Source organism: Antedon bifida, chromosome 6 (assembly GCF_963402885.1).
Source record: "Antedon bifida chromosome 6, ecAntBifi1.1, whole genome shotgun sequence".
NCBI classification, from domain to species: Eukaryota; Metazoa; Echinodermata; class Crinoidea; order Comatulida; family Antedonidae; genus Antedon; species Antedon bifida.
Genome location: NC_136231.1, coordinates 11,131,581 through 11,152,481, shown reverse-complemented (window position 1 = coordinate 11,152,481; position 20,901 = coordinate 11,131,581). Strand labels below are relative to the sequence as shown.

Below are 20,901 nucleotides of genomic sequence, written 5' to 3'. Positions count from 1 at the left end.
GATGTCAAAGGTTGAAAAAGCAATGCGTTGCTCAATTTCTAAACAATGACCCTGTTGTACACACATTTGACTGGATATTTGTTTAATTAATGTACAGTATGTATGCATGTATGAACATGCTCGCCTGCATCTTAAATTGAGAGGATCTGTGTGTGTAGCATCCAATAAGAATTTAGTGAAGTTCGAGAAGCTGGGAAGAGCAACCCTGTGTTGATCTGGGCCTTCGTGGATAAATTGAACTTATTATACCTATTCATGGTAACAGTAACGTTTGTTGCTCTTAGAGTGGATACGGTAGTCTACAATTGAAGATGCTTTTAAAATTGGGGTAGGGGGAAGTATTAATAGAAGGTAGTGGGTTAAATAGAGGGAGACCTGCATTGAAAATTTGAAATGGACTGTAGTCTTCAAAAAGAAGTTGCTCTTAGATTTGATACACTAGTCTACAATTGATGGTGATTTTAGAATTATAATGCAGTATTAAATAGAAGATGGATGGTTAATTAGAGAGAAAAACTGCATTGACAATTTGAAAATGACTTATAATTAATTAAAAAATCACCAACCTTGGAATCCAGATGTTCTGCAATATCCATTGTAAAATCTTCAATTAGATTAAACTGAACATCAAATTTCTCAACAACTTTTAGTGTTGATCTGCGATTGATATGTGGAAAACACCCTCAATGACAGAAAACTCTGTTGAGTTGATACCTTCTAGCGTGGATGAGTTGGAATAAACAATGCTGAATTTAAAGAAGTAACCACTTCCTGACAGATTAATGGCAAGATCAGTGAAGTTGGCCCAGCCATGGATTATATTTACAGTGTTGTTGCTGACGAGCTCTGCATCAGATACTCCTGGGCATTTTCCATGGATGTGAAGAATGTCCCAGATTTTGCACAATTTCACCCTGTAAAAATCATTGAATAATTCCTTTTTTTTCGTAGAATATTTGTATCAAACCTATGGTGTATTACCACAGCTTGATAGCCTATATTGGAGTTTAGAAAGAATTGTGTTAAATCTACACTGGTATCCAATATAGAGATGCAAGGTTGAATCTCAAATAGCATCAGCCGTTGTAAACGTACACTCATTGTGCTTGAGAATTGATAGATGATTTCTACTCCTGGGTCACTAGATGCCTCTTCTTCAGCTTGCTTCTCAGAATACCTGTGAACCAATTAGTTATGTTGTTTTGTAATGATATAGGCATTATGGTTATGTTCGTTACAAGCCACACATGAGAATACAATTTAAGACTTTGGACAAGACGATACAAGCCAGTTCTTTACTACAGTAACTCTACAGAAAACTCTACTTCAACTCATTACTTCTTAAATGTGACTTACGTTTTATTGCCTGTACTTGGACCTCCTGTTGTATTTGTTGCTCTCACACCCCTTGTTGGGTCTTCGGCTGGGGGAGAAGGATCGGTCATTGCTAATAACCTCAACTTCAAGACTCTCGTACAAAGTACCGGTTTGTGCTGCATTAACAATTTCTGCTTGAAGGTTAACTAACTCATCATGTTCTAGGGTTGAATTGCCTGTAAGGAAGAAATATTAATTATTGTTTACATATTAAAAGGAATTCGATCCAAGTCGGCCCTAAACCGTCTCGGCCAAAGTCAAGTCGGCCCCAGGTCAACTCGGCCCCAAGTCAACTCGGCCCCACGTCAACTCGGCCCCAAGTCAACTCGGCCTCACGTCAACTCGGCCAAAAAATAATCGGTCAACTCGGCCCCATTAAAGTATGGAACGCAAAAAGTGCAAAGGAAGGGGATTGATATTTCTTCACATTTTTTTTACCTATGAATAATTCTGACTTTTAATGAATATTAATATTTAGACAATGATACATTTAGCAACAAAAATAAGAATGATAAGCAATCATTACTACTTATTACAATGAACATTTGGATAATAAATAGGAACACATTGTAGGCCCAATAATGATGATGTAGTTGATATGGGGTTTAAAAAGGCATAGCCTAAACTTTCCCATTATAACTAAACTAAACTATGTTCGTTCGTGCGTCAAAATTCAATCATGTCCGATATGCGAGGACATGAACTATTATAGGTGTAGTAATTAGATTGTTTGGTTGAATCATTGAGGTATAAAATATTAATGTTAACTATATGGTTGAATCACGCGTAGATTTTTTCAGTGTATGCATATCCATTTGATTAGGCGACAACATCTGAAACCAATTCGTAGCTGCGCCTCCCTGCGCCTTTGTTTGGTAGCTATTTCGATATCTACAACTGCTACGTGTTTTCGCTGACCGGGGGATTCCCTTTTTTTAAAAACGCAAATCATGGACAAAAACGAGGCACGCCAAAACGTTTTTCAAAGTGTTTGTTTCTCAAGTGTTAAACAAGTGTTGGATGTTAAGTAAAGCGGCTTGTTATGGATGCGAATTTGATAGACCTGGTCAAAAAGATCATGACTTCTGTTTAATGAAATCTCCAGAAGAACAGATTGATTATTTTTATCAGGAGGTTTTGGATAAAGAGTATGTTACAAACGCTACCGTATACAGCGAGCTGAATATGCACGAGGAATATTCATTACCACGGTATAGACATTTTGTTTACTTTCTCGTAAATACCTTGACTAATTCAGAAAATCTTTATGAGTTATTGTGTGAGGATATCTAAAACGTGTTTCGCACGTGTCATGGTAAACGATTGACCGGAAAACAAACAATTAACAAATGGTCAAACCGCCTAAAAAAAACAATAGCAATCCTCAAACAAAGAATTACCTTCATTAATTTTTTAAAATACAAATTCATCACTAACTACAAATATAACCCAGGCCAAAACGAAAACCCCGCCAAAATAACAATAACAAACCCCTACCCCAACAAAGAATGACCTTTCACTAATTAATAATACAATAGCAGGAAATTAAACAATAGAAAATATGAAATATGCCCTGGGGATATGACATTCCATATGGGCCTGGAATACTTCTGCCCTGGGGGTATGAAATTATATTTAGGCCTGGTTTACTCCATATACTACTTACGATCATGTTTTCTATGGCCAAATGGTGGAACGTAGGCCTACGTCTTCGATTTACTAAAATGCTGTACCTGCACGTGTTTTTGTAACACGCGGGTACTTCTATTCATATCGGCAACGAGATCATTTTTTATATGAGTATTTTTCTTATTTCTTCATTTTTTTTAAAGCGTGGATAGTAATAATCATAATAATATTAAGCACTTTTTGCGTTCCATACTTTATTGTGGCCGAGTTGACCGATTAGTTTTTGGCCGAGTTGACGTGAGGCCGAGTTGACTTGAGGCCGAGTTGACTTGAGGCCGAGTTGACTTGGGGCCGACTTGACGTGGGGCCGATTTGACTTTGGCTGAGACGGTTTGGGGCCGACTTGACCTGCACCCATTAAAAGAATAGGCAATGAAATAAAATTCAACTCATTTCTAAACATATAAAACTGAAAAAAGAAGAAATCTGGATAGATTATGTGATACTTTAATATGGTTAAAGAAAGCTATTTACTTACTGTATTATATATACCAAACTGGCAAGATTGTTAACAAGATCTTCTTCATAGAAGTCATCAACATCAACAGAAGCCACACCAACGTCAACCATTATAACCGGTGTAGTGATGATGTCAATTGGGTCACTACCACGTATAAGTATCCAAAGAGTCTGCCAATCGCGATCAAAATAGTTCTCGCCATAAATGCTGGAGTCATGAACTGATCGTCTGGTCTATTTGGATCTTCTGGAACCCATATGAACATATCTCCATCCAGCTGCCTGTTATTTGGCATGACATAGTGACCTTGATGGTACACATCTAAGCGTTGAGGATGGCATACCAGATGCCGACAACTATTTTCTGATCTGGAGCTGTCATAACGTTTGAGGATTCGTTGAACTCTCATATACATCTCATAAGTCTCTCCAATTGCAACGATAGACATAAATGTGCTGATGCGCTCTTGACATGTGTACCCATGACACCAGCCGTGATCTTGTGGTCCATTGATCAAATCAACATAACCGTTAGACACAATGACGATTGGTGAAGACGTCGTAATTCTTGTGTCAGGATCAAGACTTTCAATAATCAGCATAGCGTAATCGTAGTCATAGCATTCAAAAGCCTGCCAAGATTCATGCCATATGCAGTCTTCTGTACCAATGATACCTTAATGAAAAGAGCAGATTAGATAAAAGATTTTACTACCATTGATGTCTGTAACCATCATGTTTGAAATTCTATAATCCTATAATTCTAAGTCCACGTCTCGGATCTCTATCCCACTCGTATGCAGAATCAGGAATAACATAACCAGGCCGTGATCCTACTAGAATTCCACCATCTTCGTCTCTGATCATTGCATTCTTAAATGCATCACAATCCATCTCCACGCACTCAGAAGGATTAAAGACCCCTTCCCTTCAATTTGTGACGTTTTGTAAAAATAATACATATATATTACTTTAAAAACATTAAACAAGGTCATTCCTTGTCTTAAATGTACGTTTTATGGTAAATTATGATAAAAAGTGAGAAACAATGCACTACCTATGTAGCTCGCGGCGAATGACCTCTCGTAGGCAGTCTTTAGGTCTAGCCTAGATAGGCTGAGTTTTGTAGGCCTAGCCGGTAAACATCGGTAACGTACGAATATCGTATGCTAGTTATATACCTAGCCTGACGTTGTATAGTTGCTGCATTAATTGTCTTTCTATATTTGCCAGACTCCGTTGATACAAAATGGGGAAAACCTGGTATTTTCGGTGAAAATTTATGAGTCTTCCATTTGTTTTGGCCTCACGATCAATCAAAAAGTGGGTGAATTACAGAAGAAAAACAAAAATATCAATCCGCACGCAATGCATTTTGGGATTTATAGCGGGCCGCTAAAATTACTAGAATCAACTTATTTTTCACATTTTTAACAATTTAAAGACAAAAAAGTTACCATATAATATTTTTTTTACATTAATTGTAGTTTGTGACCTTAAATTAGATCTAAAAAACGTAGGGAAGGGGGTCTTTTTAACTTTACTGTAGTGTTAAGATTAAATGAAAAGTATTGTAGGTACAGAAAGTGTACTTGGTTGATGAGAATAATGCAATTAGCAAGTAAAGATACACAATGATTTACAATAACGTAACTTGGATAAATGCAAGCGGTCCGTAGATATATAGGATAAATACTATTAGTACTTACCCTAAATTAGGTATAATTATGTATGTAAACCCTGTTCTCGTCTCTGACTGCTACCTTCTTTGTACCTATAAGCATTCAGCTTCATGTGTAAACAGTATGAGTATGCGTTTCCTGCAATAGAACTCAAACAATGGCAGTTGTTGGTTTGTCGAAGTAAGGACTAGGTTTGTCCAAGTAAGGACCAGATTATGTCATGCTTTTACATACCTTGCAATCTTGCAATCAATAATAAGGCTCCAGGTTTTGACGATATTAGTACTAATATAGTTAAGCAAACATGTAGCCTTATCTCTCACCCACTTTGCTATATTTTTAACCTGTCTATGTCTAAAGGAGTGTTTCCAAACAAATTAAAACTTGCAAAAGTAACCCCCATCTATAAATCTGGAGTCAAGTCTAATGTTAGCAATTATCGTCCTATCTCCATTCTGTCTATTTTCTCCAAAATGTTTGAACGCATCATTTATGATCGGACATACAAATTTATTTTAAAACACAATATTCTTTCTGACCATCAATATGGCTTTCGAAAAGGATATGATACTTCAATGGCTCTTTTACAACTTACTAATAGTATTGTGGATGCATTTGAAAAAAACCATTTTGCTATTGGAACATTCATTGATCTATCAAAAGCTTTTGATACTATCAATCATAACATTCTCTTATCTAAACTATTCATTTATGGAATTCGTGGACCTGCACATGATCTATTTAAAAGTTATCTGTCAAATAGATTTCAATGTACTAAATATAGCAATGTTACCTCTCATTTTACACCAATATCATGTGGAGTCCCCCAAGGTTCACTGCTTGGCCCACTTTTATTTTCTTTATATATAAATGATATTTGTTCATCCTCCAAATTATTTTCTTTCTGCCTCTATGCTGATGATACTACCCTCCTTTATACCAATCCAAATATTCAGTCACTTTTTGCGGTTGTCAACCAGGAACTGACTAAAGTGTGTGAATATTTCCGAGCAAACAAACTTTCCGTTAACGTTAAGAAATGCTGTTCTATTTTGTTTCGAAACACTCGCAAACCTGTAAATCTTGATGATAGACATATTAAAATTAATGAACATATTGTTCCACTTGTTGAAAATACGAAATTTCTTGGTGTCACCATTGATTCAGGTCTCACTTGGAAGCAACATATTAAAGAAATTGAAAATAAAATATCCAAAAATATTGGTATCATTTTTAGACTGTCTTCTTTTCTTCCCAAAAACATTCTTCATACCTTGTATTGTACTCTTATTTTACCATATTTAAACTATTGCAATGTGGTTTGGTGCAACACGTATGAGTCCAACATTAGCAGATTATTTATCAAACAGAAGAAAGTAGTTCGAATAATATCAGGTGCACCACCACTAGCTCACTCAGATCCCTTATTTTCCTCCCTAAACCTTTTAAAGTTGAAAGACCTAAACTATCATCAACAGTGTACTTTTCTCTACTCATCGATTAACTCCTTAAACCCACCTCAATTTACAAATTTATTCCAACCAAACGCATCTTTTCACAGTTATAGAACTCGAACTGTACAGGATATGCATATCCCTCTTCATAAAAAAACATCATTTCAATATAACATAAGATTTAGTGGACCTAAACTATGGAACAAACTACCTTCAAATATTAAAGATGCTGTATCTAAGAAAAGCTTTTCATTTAAACTTAAAAGATATTTCACATCCAAGTATTAATTTTTATTATATTACATTTTATGATAATAATTATTATGATGAGTAACAAGAAGACGAATGAATTCTTAATTTATACCTAAATTATTTTTTTAGTTATGTTAATTTATTTATTTTCCGTGTTGTTTAAATCTTGTCTTTGTTTGGGCATGTCTGCCACAAGCTTTTTGCTTTTTTGAACATGCCTTCTTCATTCATATTACCTTTCTTTACACAATTTTGTATACTGTTTATTTGAAGAAAATAAATGTTACTTTGAATTGAATTGAATTGAATACCTGTAACTCATCGCAATCAAAGAACAGGCTTGTACCAATTATAAACGTCCATTCTCACACATACTTATCAACAGCTTCATGACTAAGAGAAGATGGTTCAATGACAAATGGCATCACCCCGATGTTGTTGTCAGCAAGAACAAGATCAGTCATTTACAACGGAACTCGAAATTTGGAAAAAGACTCCATAATCCCAATTCTTCCAGATGAAGAAATTGGCAATCTGTGTGCAGTCTCTCTGACCATCCCTCGTCATGAACACCGTGCAAAGAAGTATGGCCTTCGTTGTTGCTCCATTGACTTTCAACGTCACAATCTCCCCACTGACATGGTACAGCACCATCTCAGAGCCTACCACAGTGTTGTCTTGTAGGATGACATCTCTGGAGCTCTCAATTTCAATACCTGCTGGCCACGATATATCCTCAGCATTGTAGCGGTCTTGATATGTACCAGGAAAGACAGAACAGCAGATTAATCTAAAATGTAAGTTACTATATAAGGGAAAGAGAAGTATTTTGGCATTGCTTACCTGCTCCAACTGTGTGGTGAATTACATTATCCTGAATTGTTAGTCCTGAAGTACCAAACATCCCGATAGCAGGACTGAAGCCATTATGAAATGTATACAACCGCTGGACCTTCTACAGTAACTCCTCCAATATCCAAGAAAGCAACCTAAGGGAACATTATACTTACCCGTTGATTAAGTTAATTAACAATTGGGATGAAATATTTTACAGTACTTTGTACTTAATTTATTATTAACATTAAAACATATTTTAGTGTAAATTAAAAATAATTTTATTTTATAGTTGTTTATTTATAATTTAATTTAGCATTTACTTAAACTATAGGCTTAATATAATTAAGTTAAGTTATCTTGCCCAGTGGGCTAGTCACAACAAAAACAAAAATCAAGCCCTGCTGAAATGGAAGCCTTATAATTCTTTTTTGCACTTTTTTTTATAAAAAGAAGAATTATCTGCAATTGCGCCATTGGCTGCAACAGTATTTTTAATTAATGATTTATGGTTTTTTTCAAATAACTACTGCATATATCACAATATATCACTTTTTAACAATTAGCCAGTAAATCATGGTCTGGTGTTAACATTCTGAATTTTCCACTGATGCAGTGATGCCTGAATTTCACTACACTGCATAAAATATTAGTAAGCCTATTATAAGATTACCTTTTCCTTCAAATAGAATACAGTAAATGTCCATCTGGGTCTTGTCTTCTAATATGTGATGCTTCAAAACACATATCCAGTCGTCTTCTGTTGGTCATTTTGAGATTTTTTTCTTCTGAAGAAACAATAACAATTCTACTAATTTTTTAATTAATTATTAATTATTAGGTCGTACAGACAGTGACCCAACAACTTTATGTCTTGTCTGAAGAATCACTCAAGAACACAGACAAGTCAGCACAGATCTCGAATTATAAAATATTGCTTATTGAATCGATCAAAAGATGTGTACGGCGTAACAGTTAGCGTTATTTAAATATTCCTTGTTTTTAACTATATAAATATTGACTTTTTGGAACTGAAGTTGATTTATAAAAAGCATATAGGCCTATTTACATCGTATTTGTTACATATAACCCTGAATAGTCTTTGGTTTGGTGTTTAATATAGGACATGCGGATAGATTGTACTGTATTTATTAGGTATTGGTATATAGGCTAGGCCAATACTAGGATGATAGGTCCCAGCTTGTAGGCTAGCCTGCTGGGCCTAAAAAAAATAAACCTTAAACCAAAATTACATTTCCTAGTTTTTAGAATGAAAGCTGTCAACAGAAAAACCAATTGATATCTAAGCTAGGCCTAATTGAATATAGGGTCTTCGGCCTAGGCTAGCTTGATACTAGACTAAAACGATATAGCCTTTATAGTAATAATACTAGCCTAGCTAGGCTAGGCCTTATAGGCCTAACCCATTCCCATAAAAGAAAGAAGAAGAAAACAGATCTGTCATATAGGCCTAGCTAGCCTAACTAGGCCTAGAGCTATAATAGACTATAGGCCTAGTAGGCCTAGAGCTAATACTAGGCCTAGGCCTATTATTATTATGATTAGGCCTAGGCCTAGGCCTAGGCCTATTCTTGTTGCAACCACCTTACCTTAAAAAAACCAATTTGTATCCAAAGCTAATTTGATACGAAGACATCCTTCCACATTCCAATAAAAAAACTACTAGCTAGGGGCCTAGGCCTAGCTAAGTATAAAAAGAAGTGTATTGCTATACAATACAATACAACGGATAGGCCAGCTAGGCCTAGGCTAGGCCCACAATTTTTGAGACTCGTCAACTTATTGTTTCGGAATGCAGATATTTTTTGCCCCGTCGATATAAAATATTTTCCCGTAGAAGTATATTAGTTTATTACTAATTTTTCTGTTAAGGTAGTATAAGTATAGGATTTGGTAAATCATTTAATACAAATAAATATAAGTAGAACCACCAGAACTATTTCCGCTATACAGCCCTATTTAAAAATGGCCTGGTCTAAATTAACATTCTACCTACTAGGGATCGGAACGTAGGTTGGCCGAGGCACTCTGCTTGACTTTCTAGGCCCCCCACACTACAAGTCCTAGGCCTACCCGTTAGGCCAATTTCTCTCGCGTTGTGGTAATAAGGATACGCAGCTAAAGTGAATTTCCTCCGCTACACTGAACCACGAGCTAAGCCTACATATTTAGGCTACCGATACTCGTCAATTTATTTTTTATGGCATCAATGCTACACATTTTGCCCATTGATAATACATTTTCTCGTACTAAAAGTACTTATTAATTTAATTCATTATGTCTATACTTTATTTAGATATTTAGTTTCCGTTTCTTGTTGAATAAACTGCAAAGAAATAAAGCTATTGTATTTCTAAAGGTTCCTTTAGCAAAATGGAATCATCTTTCCTATAGTATAAGAATACAAAAATATTTAGGATCTCGCTATTTATCTGGGCGATGTAGTCTGTGGGGTTAAAGAATACTCGAGCGGAAGAATACAACACATAATAACCATATCTATTACCAGTAAAACAGCGTCCTCTCTTATTATTTCACGTAGGTTTCAAATAACGGGGAAAAAAAGTTAAGTAATATCTAATTAATGACTAATAATTACATTACATTTTAATATTTAATAGCATAAGTGTGTTCCACTCATAAAAGAGTATTTAATTTATTTTAAACTGTAAAAACATCATTCAAAAACCATCGTGGAAAAATACTTAACCAACTTCAATTTTGTTCAAATTTGGTACAATAATTCTATATGTATTTATTTATCTTTAGTATAAAAATTGGGTAATTTACTAGAATTTTAGATGATTTGGACATTTTTTATTTTTCAAAATATGATGCCTATGGTTCTACTATACATTTACAACATTTTTTTTACTAAAAGTGCGCCTAAGTTATTTTTTTTTAAAAACTTGATACTAGTATTTTTCTTTTACATTATAACATTTGTGTAGTAAATTTTTCTTCTCATAAGCTATTATAGTGTAGGCCTACATTTATATTATAGTAGAACCCCTCGTTTAATTGGGGACAGCTCTTTTTACTATTTCGCCTTAACGTCTGTTTTTTTAACATTCGCCATTTACATTGCAAATTATAAATGGTATTATTATTTTTTAGTGGATTTAGAATAGCTAGAACATGTGTGATAGTAGTTTTGACTACACTATATCAGGGAAGAGTGAGATTAAAGCAGTCGTGAATTAAAATTTCAATAAAATTTGTCAACAAATATAATTTTACTATTTCGCCTTAACGTCTGTTTTTTTAACATTCGCCATTTAGGCCTAGGCCTAGGCCTACATCGCATTATAAATGGTATTATAATTTATACTGGATTTGGAATAGCTAGAACAGTGTGTAGTTTAAACTATACTATATCACGGGAATGAACGTGAATTAAAATGTCCATAACATTTGTCAACAAATATAATTTTGCGATTTCGCCTTAACGTCTGTTTTTTTTACATTCGCCATTTGCATTATAAATGGTATTATTTTTATAATGGATTTGGAATAGCTAGAACATGTGTGTAGATCTTTTCCAGATGGATTTCTTTTCGAGATTTCTTTCAAACTAAATGAGGGGATCTGCTAGGTTCCCGCCCGGAGTGGCGTGTTGACCGCAATGAATAACAATACCATCTTCCCCACTACACCTGCACCAACTCATTTGCATAATAACGCACGGCATACCAACTGATCAATATTTGTAGAGGAGTAGCAATCAATGGGTTGGTTGGATGGCTGCTGTTGTTCATCATTTAATTCATTGTATCAGTTGTTTTGATTTCTCATGATCAATTATTCACTTAATTCATTTCATTTATTCATGATCAAACACAGTAAAATGTAGTACATGGTTTGGAATAATGTTCGTTTGTTCAAAGTTAATAATTCACACAGAAATTGTGAAATTATTTATTACAATAATGCATATGTATTTAAATAAATAGAGAGAATACACTAGCCAAGCTAGGCATCGGCATCTTTACACATTTCTATTTATTTGTTCCTAATTTTCTGACATAACTTAGGTGTTCTTAAAATTGAGGGCGCCAAACATAAAATTTACGAGATCGGAAAGAGGCGGGAAGCCAAAAAAAAAATGATGGTGTGCTCCCTTGCCTCTAGCACGGTAAGGCTCTCTCACAGCCTTGGGGGTACCACACATCAGATGCTTTGATGTTATTGCCTCATAATGTGTGGTGGAAAGGGGGACGTTTAAATCTGTGAACCCCAAACACAGAAGCTCGCATAGCTTTAACTCTTTTCCACCGACCGGCATGGGGTTTGAACCCACGATAATCGTGTTCCACGACGCTCTACCAACTGAGCTATCCGGCCCTCTGGTTAATAGCAAGGTTAAAACTAGATTCGTTTCCTCAAAATTACGTCATGAATATGCAAATTTATGACGTAACGATTAGAATGACGTAATATGAAGCGCGTATAAGACTATACTATTGTCACCTTTTATTACTCGTGTACATTGTGGCATAACGGGTAGTGCTCTAGTAACTATCGTTTGGATTGAATTCTCTCAGCTCTACTGGCTGGGGTTCGAATCTCTACGGATTTCTTTTTTTTAAAATAAATATAAAATGCTTTTCTTTTATTTTGAAAGAGAGATATTTAGAGAGTCAGGTTAATTTAGGATAATATAATGTAAAAGATTAACAACATCAAAATTCAACAGTGTGGCGCGTTGACCGCCGCGAGTGACTAACAATTGAAAGTCAGAAAAAAAGGAATTATAGTTCTCTTCGTTACGTGTTTAGAAAAGAATTTATATCTCATCGTTGGTGGTATGTCGGCGTTGTTATGCAAATGGGTTTGTACTAGGTGTAGTGGGAAAGATGGTATTCCAACCGTTTTAAACCAAAATATCGGCTAAAATATATTCTATTTTGCGTTTCAACATAATGTTAATGATTCAAATTACGATACAAACTTTTTTTTTATTTTGTAGGTAAAATGGCAGATATAACCCTTTTTGTCTTTCCCCTTAACGTTTTCATACCACAATCGCTGTGCTAAGGGGAGTTAATATTATTACCCTTAAGGCCATTTTACACTAAAAAGAGGGAAGTAAAATCAACCGATTGACCCCTATCTAAGTTTATTTTCTGTCAATCCTTAAGGCTACAATTTATATAAAACAAAATAATTAAATGGTTAAATTCTGTTTCACCAAATTTATAAATAATTCTAGGTCCTAGAGGCATGTCTTTTAATTTGTTGTCGGTGTCTTCTATTCTAGGCCTAGAAGGCCTAGCCTAGGTCTAAGTGATGCGGCCTTTGCCGCCTGGCTGGGCGTGAGGTGAGTTGGTACCAATTTTAAAAACTAGTTGCATAGGCCCAGTCAGCTAAGCTAAAAGGTTAGGCCTAGCCTATTATAGTCGCCGCATAGTACACTGTATATCGCTATTTATTAATTAGGGCCAAAATTAAATAACTAGCCTAGGGGCCTAGCTAGGCCTATTTAGCTTATCTTTCTTAGGCTAGGCCCTAGCCTAAGCCTAGCTAGGTAGGCCTAGGCTAGGCCCTAGCCTAAGCCTAGCTAGGTATAGGCCTAGAATAGGCCTAGTAGATATTCGCCCAGGATTCGCGTATGGGTGTTAAACGGATGATCGGGCCCACTTTTGTATGCGCACCAAACAAAAGGAGGCCTCCAAATAGCCATAAATAAACACAGAACTAAATGGCCATTAAACTCGTTTAGTATCTAGTCAAGTATCAGCCGCGCAATGTTTTTATGAATATAGTAAATATTAATTAATTATTAAACAGCCGATAAATACTAATCAATGTGTCTTAATACAAAACAAATTTTACTAATCTAACATCTAGTTTTAATGATTAATTATAATAATTAATCGTATATTTCTTTTGTTTACGTCTTTTCTTATTTCTGCATATCATTATTATACATGATACCCCAAACAACAAAGGCTCATCTCATAAACACAATATTTCCCGTTTTTTTAATTGTACTTCTTCATTTCTTATGCACTTGGAGTTTATAACTTGATACAGAAACCATAATCCTGTTATCGATAAAATGAATATTAATTATTAATATTGGTAATGGTAACTAATAATAAATAAACTAATTTCCAACATTTAAAAAACCACAATTTGCAGAATAAAACCAAAACGGAAACAAAACAACTTTATTTATAAAAATCACACATACTTATTGGCACATGTAAAATAAATTTAAAAAAAAAATGTACTGGCATAACTGACGGCCGCAATAACTGGTGGCTGAAATGATCCCAAAAGAGTTATGTTGTCTGCTACTCGTTGTGTTAACATTAATAATGTCTTTTTCCTTTTCATATAGGCCTATTGTCTGATGTGTTGATGGAGTAAATGTTCTTGGGCAGCTGGTTGCAGTTTTTCTCATTTTCTATGGCTATATTGTTCTTAGTTGATGTCATATTCTAAATATGTAATTTGTATTGTCATGACGTTGAAAATATTTAAATAACAATTGTCCATGTGGTTTTTAACATCTTTAGATTCATCAGAGATTCATCTGATGTCCAAATCCAGTAAAAGTATTGGATTATTTTATTGATGATTTGTTCTACTGTACAATCATGTAAGAATTAGAAATCTGGCTACTCGCTCAAAGCTGCTACAGTAATGTACTGTGTTAGGAATACTATTAATTGAATCTAACATACACTGGATAGTTCCTAATTTCAGTCTGTTACAGTATTAATTTTAAGAATTTTATTAAGGAACATACTACACTAATTGTGCTTCATATTTTCATATTCATACCGGTAATTTTTTTAAAAACATTTGACGTTTTTAACATGTATGAAATCTATCTCCAGCAGGATCAATTACAGGACAATTGTTCTTGTCTTATATGTGATGATTTTTATGTATAAATAAATGATCATAATGTAAAGAAAAATAAATTAGAAACATTGACATTCTAGCTGAAATACTTTGAAATATTTAATCACTGAATAACTTAATAAATTACACTTTAATATTGTGAACATTTCCAAATTGATCAGCTTGTATTATACCATGTACCGTCAATTCTAATAGTAACCCACACTCTAATAGTAACCCCCCTTCTAGTAGTAACCCAACTTATAAGTCAATCTATAATAATAACCCACTACTACTACTAGTAACCCATGGGGGAGGTTATTATTAGAGTCACAAAAACTATTGAAAAAATGACATTAAGACTGGTCGTTTATTATGCAGCAATATTTTGAAAATAAGGAGATAATGCATGTTGATCTCGGGAGGACTGAGTGTTTTTGAGTTTATAAAATAAAGTTCAAACAAATTTATTTATTCGTACTGTTTTATTATTTTTCTATGATTTGCTGACCGGAAAAGTTGGGGTGGGTTACTATTTTCAGGTGCCTAATTTAAGATTAGTAATAATAACCCACTACTCCAATAGTAATCCCCTTCCCCCCCCCCCCCCACTTCTAATAGTAACCCACCCTAAAAAACAATCAAAAAATAATAACCCAGGGTTACAATTAGAAGATTTACGGAATCAATTAGTTTAAACTAATTAATACATGCTATAGACTATTGTAGCCCAAATATCAAATTACACTTTTAATATTGCAAACATTTCCAAATTGATCAACTTGTAGTATATAACCATGTATTAATTAGTTTAAACTAATTAATCCATGCTATAATCTATAGACTATTGTAGCCCAAATATCAAATTACACTATTATTTATAATAATAACAGCAACCGGGAATCCACAAAATGTTAGGATTCAGCCAAGTAGCCTTTTTTGCAATTAAAATCTCATTACACGGAATCGCTTCGATGTTATAGAACACACTTCTCGTAGGCGTGTTGAATATGCGTGTAATAGCGTGTTGTATAAACGCGCCCATAGTTGCAACAGCCTGACAAATTGATATGGTAACACTATTAAAAACAAGTATATCAATCAGAACGTTAACATACGTTATGTTATATCTATTTTCAAATCTTTTAAAATCAAAAACTCATCAGCATCATTTTTTCATTCTTAACTTTCATCCTTATAATTATCCAATTTTGAATTGAGAATCCAGGATTTGATGTCAACAATTTCGCTACCTCTTTCTTGCCTGCAAAATGAGAAAAACAAAAATGCAATTATTCTATCATCTCTTACAGATGTATTTGTCCTATTTTGATGTCACATAACAGCTATCCACTTGGAATCGAGAAATTGAATATTTGCGACCAACAACCGCCCCATATTTTATAACTACTGTAGTACTGTACTTGTTAAAAAATAACACTATATTGATCTCTTTCCCTTTAATGTTCAACAATATTCCAATTAAAATGCTTAAATACAGAAGTATAGGCCTACAGGTACATATGACAACCTCAGACATCCATCCTATATTAGACTGGGTTCCAGCCCGTAAATTTTGGCACATATGGCGTTTTATACGTATAATATAATACTCAGATTTACGCACTGGGGAAATATGTGAAGAAATCGATTTGCATGCCCGCAAACATCCGATAAGAATGACGTAGGTTATCATACCATATGTGCCAAATTATTTATCTTTACTATTTACGGGCTGGAACCCAGTCTAATCATATATATGCACTGCTCTTTAACCAATTGAATGCTCTTTGGCATGTGAAGAACGAACCTTTTTAAATATAAACTTACCTGTGAGATCGTCATGGTTGTATAGGTCATCTCCTATAGTAGTAAACAAAAACAATTTATAACATTAATATTTTATACATTTTCGTTCTTGATACATTGTACATTTGTGTTTTCAAATGTTTTGCTGCTAATATTGTAGTAGACTTACCTGATGTTGTGGCAATTTCTAGTTGTCCATAACTATCAGCATCATCTGCTGATAAACAACAATAAAATGTTAAGAATGTAATGTTTACGAAAATCTAATTTGTGTCTGATAAGTGCCATTTCCGGCATCTACAGTTGCACAACTCTTAAACATTTCTTATGACACAGGGACAGATTGGAATGGAAAATGGGACATGGATTAATTAATTTTAACACTAAAAAAGAACTTCATAGAAAGAGTCAATCTTAATTTCACCTCACCTCAGCACCAGCTGGTATAGATTTTTATTAGTAATGTTTTATAAGCTTACCTTCTTCTTTAAAAGTTTCATCTGCTGATCAATAATAAATGAAAAGTTAACAATTTAATATATTCCTAATATCTATCTGTACATTAAGTACTTTGATTGCACTGATTGCATTGAAGAACTTAAGATCTACCATAACATTTTTTTCCATGTTTAGAACCAACAAATATATGGTCTTGATTTTATGGCACTCTGGAATTGTCTCTTCTATTAGCAAAAGAAGTATTCTTATTTTACATACTTTGTTTATAAACTATATTAAAGCTTACATGTAAAAGTATTCATTTCTACTTCTAGGCTTCTGGGTTATCTCCTATACAAAAACACAATAAAATAATTAATTAAAAAAAATTAAGTTTTCTTATTCTTCTTACCTGTACAAGTGTTGCCACTTGTTAATTTGACAAAATTTGCTGATTTTTCAATTACCTACTGGCAGAACAGGTAAGTAAAAGATATGTACTGTGTGGGTAATAAGCTGTACGGACTATATAAAGGGCAGGAAATATTTTGAGATAATCTAGGTTTTGGCGAGATTCTGGTTTTTAAGGTGTTTATGCTTTGTGAGAGTGAAGTTTGCATTGTACCAGCAACAATGCCTATTTTTTTTTAAAAAGATGTGCCGTGTTTAAAACGTTTTCACCCGCAACTACAGCAATTACATTATAATTCTTCAAGGTTGATATGTCCTTGGCTATTGGCTGTTCTTGTGGCCTCGAAGTCTCTGCTGCCTGCTTTTTATTTTGGGCATATACCGCATCACATGCTTGTGCATATCTAGCACTTTACTGATCTCCTGTGATTTGTGATCATTATCTGTTATTAAAAACAATCCACTTAATATGTTCCCTTATAGAAGTATTTTAACACAACTTGTTATTAAGTTGCAAAATACTGAAATTAAAGACTGCCTGAACCCAAAACAAGTAAGTTCCGAGAAAAAAAATGCCTAAGGAAAAGCCTAGAATATTTTATTTATCCTTGTTTGACCAATGTTTGACCAATATTTATCCAATTGTTCTGGAGGTTGTCTTTAATTTGAGGTGATTTATACAGCCGATGAAATCAAATTTGAAAGTAGTCTGTAATTGGATTTTTATGGGAGTGTCGACTTGTAGGTACTTTTGGCTAGTCTTCAACATAAGTTGCTCTTAGAGTGGATACGATAGTCTACAATTGAAGATGCTTTTAAAATTGGGGTAGGGGGAAGTATTAATAGAAGGTAGTGGGTTAAATAGAGGGAGACCTGCATTGAATATTTGAAATGGACTGTAGTCTTCAAAAAGAAGTTGCTCTTAGATTGGATACGTCACTAGTCTACAATTGATGGTGATTTTTGAATTATAATGCAGTATTAAATAGAAGATGGATGGTTAATTAGAGAGAGAACTGCATTGACAATTTGAAAATGACTTATAATTAATTAAAAAATCACCAACCTTGGAATCCAGATGTTCTGCAATATCCGTATCTTCAATTAGATTAAACTGAACATTAAATTTCTCCAAAACTTTTACTGTTGATCTGCGATTGATATGTGGAAAACACCCTCAATGACAGAAAACTCTGTTGAGTTGATACCTTCTAGCGTGGATGAGTTGGAATAAACAATGCTGAATTCAAAGAAGTAACCACTTCCCGACAGATTAATGGCAAGATCAGTGAAGTTGACCCAGCCATGGATTATATCTACAGTGTTGTTGCTGACGAGCTCTGCATCAGATACTCCTGGGCATTTTCCATGGATGTGAAGAATGTCCCAGATTTTGCACAATTTCAGCCTGAAAAAATCAAAAAATCATTGAATAATTCCTTTTTTTCGTAGAATATTTGTATCAAACCTATGGTGTATTACCAAAGCTTGATAGCCTACAGTATATTGGAGTTTAGAAAGAATTGTGTTAAAACCTACACTGGTATCCAATATAGAGATGCAAGGCTGAACCTCAAATGGATGGTTCTCCATAGCATCAGCCGTAAACGTATACTCATTGTGCTTTGGGTCACTAGATGCCTCTTCTTCAGCTTGCTTCTCAGAATACCTGTGAACCAATTAGTTATGTTGGTTTGTAATGATATAGGCATTATGGTTATGTTTGTTGCACGCCACACATGAGAATACAATTTAAGACTTTGGACAAGACGATACAAGCCAGTTCTATACTACAGTAACTCTACAGAAAACTCTACTTCAACTCATTACTTCTTAAATTGTGACTTACGTTGCATTGCCTGTACTTGGACCTCCTGTTGTATTTGTTGCTCTCACACCCCTTGTTGGGTCTTCAGCTGGGGGAGAAGGATCGGTCATTGCTAATAACCTCAACTTCAAGACTCTCGTACAAAGTACCGGTTTGTGCTGCATTAACAATTTCTGCTTGAAGGTTAACTAACTTATCATGTTCAAGGGTTGAATTGCCTGTAAGGAAAAAATATTAATTATTGTTTAGAAATTAAAAGAATAGGTAATTAAATAAAATTCAACTCATTTCTAAACATATGAAACTGAAAAAAGAAGAAATCTGGATAGATTATGTGATACTTTAATATGGTTAAAGAAAGCTATTTACTTATTATATATACCAAACTGGCAAGATTGTTAACAAGATCTTCTTCATAGAAAACATCAACAGGAGCCACACCAAAGTCAACCATTATAACCGGTGTAGTGATGATGTCAATTGGGTCACTACCACGTATAAGTATCCAAAGAGTCTGCCAATCGCGATCAAAATAGTTCTCGCCATAAATGCTGGAGTCAGGAGTTGGCATGAACTGATCGTTTGGATCTTCTGGAACCCATATTTCTCTTTCTATTAATGGCAATGATGTCGAAAGAGTTGACAATTTTAAATATCTTCATGGAAACAGCATGTTGAACAAGTAGCTTCTAGAGTATCACAACGTATCGGTATTATACGTAGATTAAGATATTATATTCCAAATTTTGCTTTAAGACTACTTGCTAATGCAATAGTATTACCTTGTTTTGATTACTGTAGTAATGTTTGGTCAAATTGTAACTTAGAACTTGTTAATCGTCTTCAAGTACTTCAAAATAGAGTAGCTAGAATCATTCTTTATGCTGATATGTACACCCCTATAACAGAATTGATGTCCTCACTAAAATGGAAGAGTGTCCATGACAGATGGGAAAATGATTTATTAATTATGCTATTTAAATGCCTACAGGGTTTAGCACCATCTTATTTAACAAATCTATTCAAATTTATGGACACTTTTCACACAAAAAATACAAGAAGTCAATCAACAAAAACTCTAAATGTTCCAGCATGGAACAATATTTATGGAAAGAGAATGTTTAATTATAGAGCATCAACCTTATGGAATAATCTTCCTGTACATATCCGTAAAAATTATGAGACACTTAGTCAAGTTGAATTTAAACATCTTGTATAACTTCTATTGTACATAGTTTTAATATAGCTTTTACTTTTATTTTTCTTGTATTTTTTTTCCAAATCTGGACCTCTTGGGAGACCAGTACTTGTGTATTGAAAGAGCTATTCCAGAATAAAGAAAGATTTGTATTGTATTGTATTGTATTGTATATGAACATATCTCCATCCAGCTGCCCGTTATTTGACATGACATAGTGACCTTGATGGTACACATCTAAGCGTTGAGGATTGGCATACCAGATGCCGACAACTATTTTCTGATCTGGAGCTGTGTTCAGGAAATGAAGTCATAACGTTTGAGGATTCGTTGAACTCTCATATACATCTCATAAGTCTCTCCAATTGCAACGATAGACATAAATGTGCTGATGCGCTCTTGACATGTGTACCCATGACACCAGCCGTGATCTTGTGGTCCATTGATCAAATCAACATAACCGTTAGACCCAATGACGATTGGTGAAGACGTCGTAATTCTGTGTCAGGATCAAGACTTTCAATAATCAACATAGCGTAATCATAGTCATAGCATTCAAAAGCCTGCCAAGATTCATGCCATATGCAGTCTTCT

The 20,901-nt window shown here is 34.3% G+C and overlaps 1 long non-coding RNA gene across 1 annotated transcript; it reads right to left on the bottom strand.

Moving 5' to 3' along the window:
• Nucleotides 1–1,137: 1,137 nt before the first annotated feature.
• On the bottom strand, nt 1,138–19,637 carry LOC144844345 (uncharacterized). Its single transcript, XR_013612423.1, has 3 exons — nt 19,479–19,637; nt 1,357–1,553; nt 1,138–1,177 (listed from the first exon to the last, which is right to left on the bottom strand). It is a non-coding gene; the product is annotated as an uncharacterized LOC144844345 (long non-coding RNA).
• Nucleotides 19,638–20,901: the final 1,264 nt, after the last annotated feature.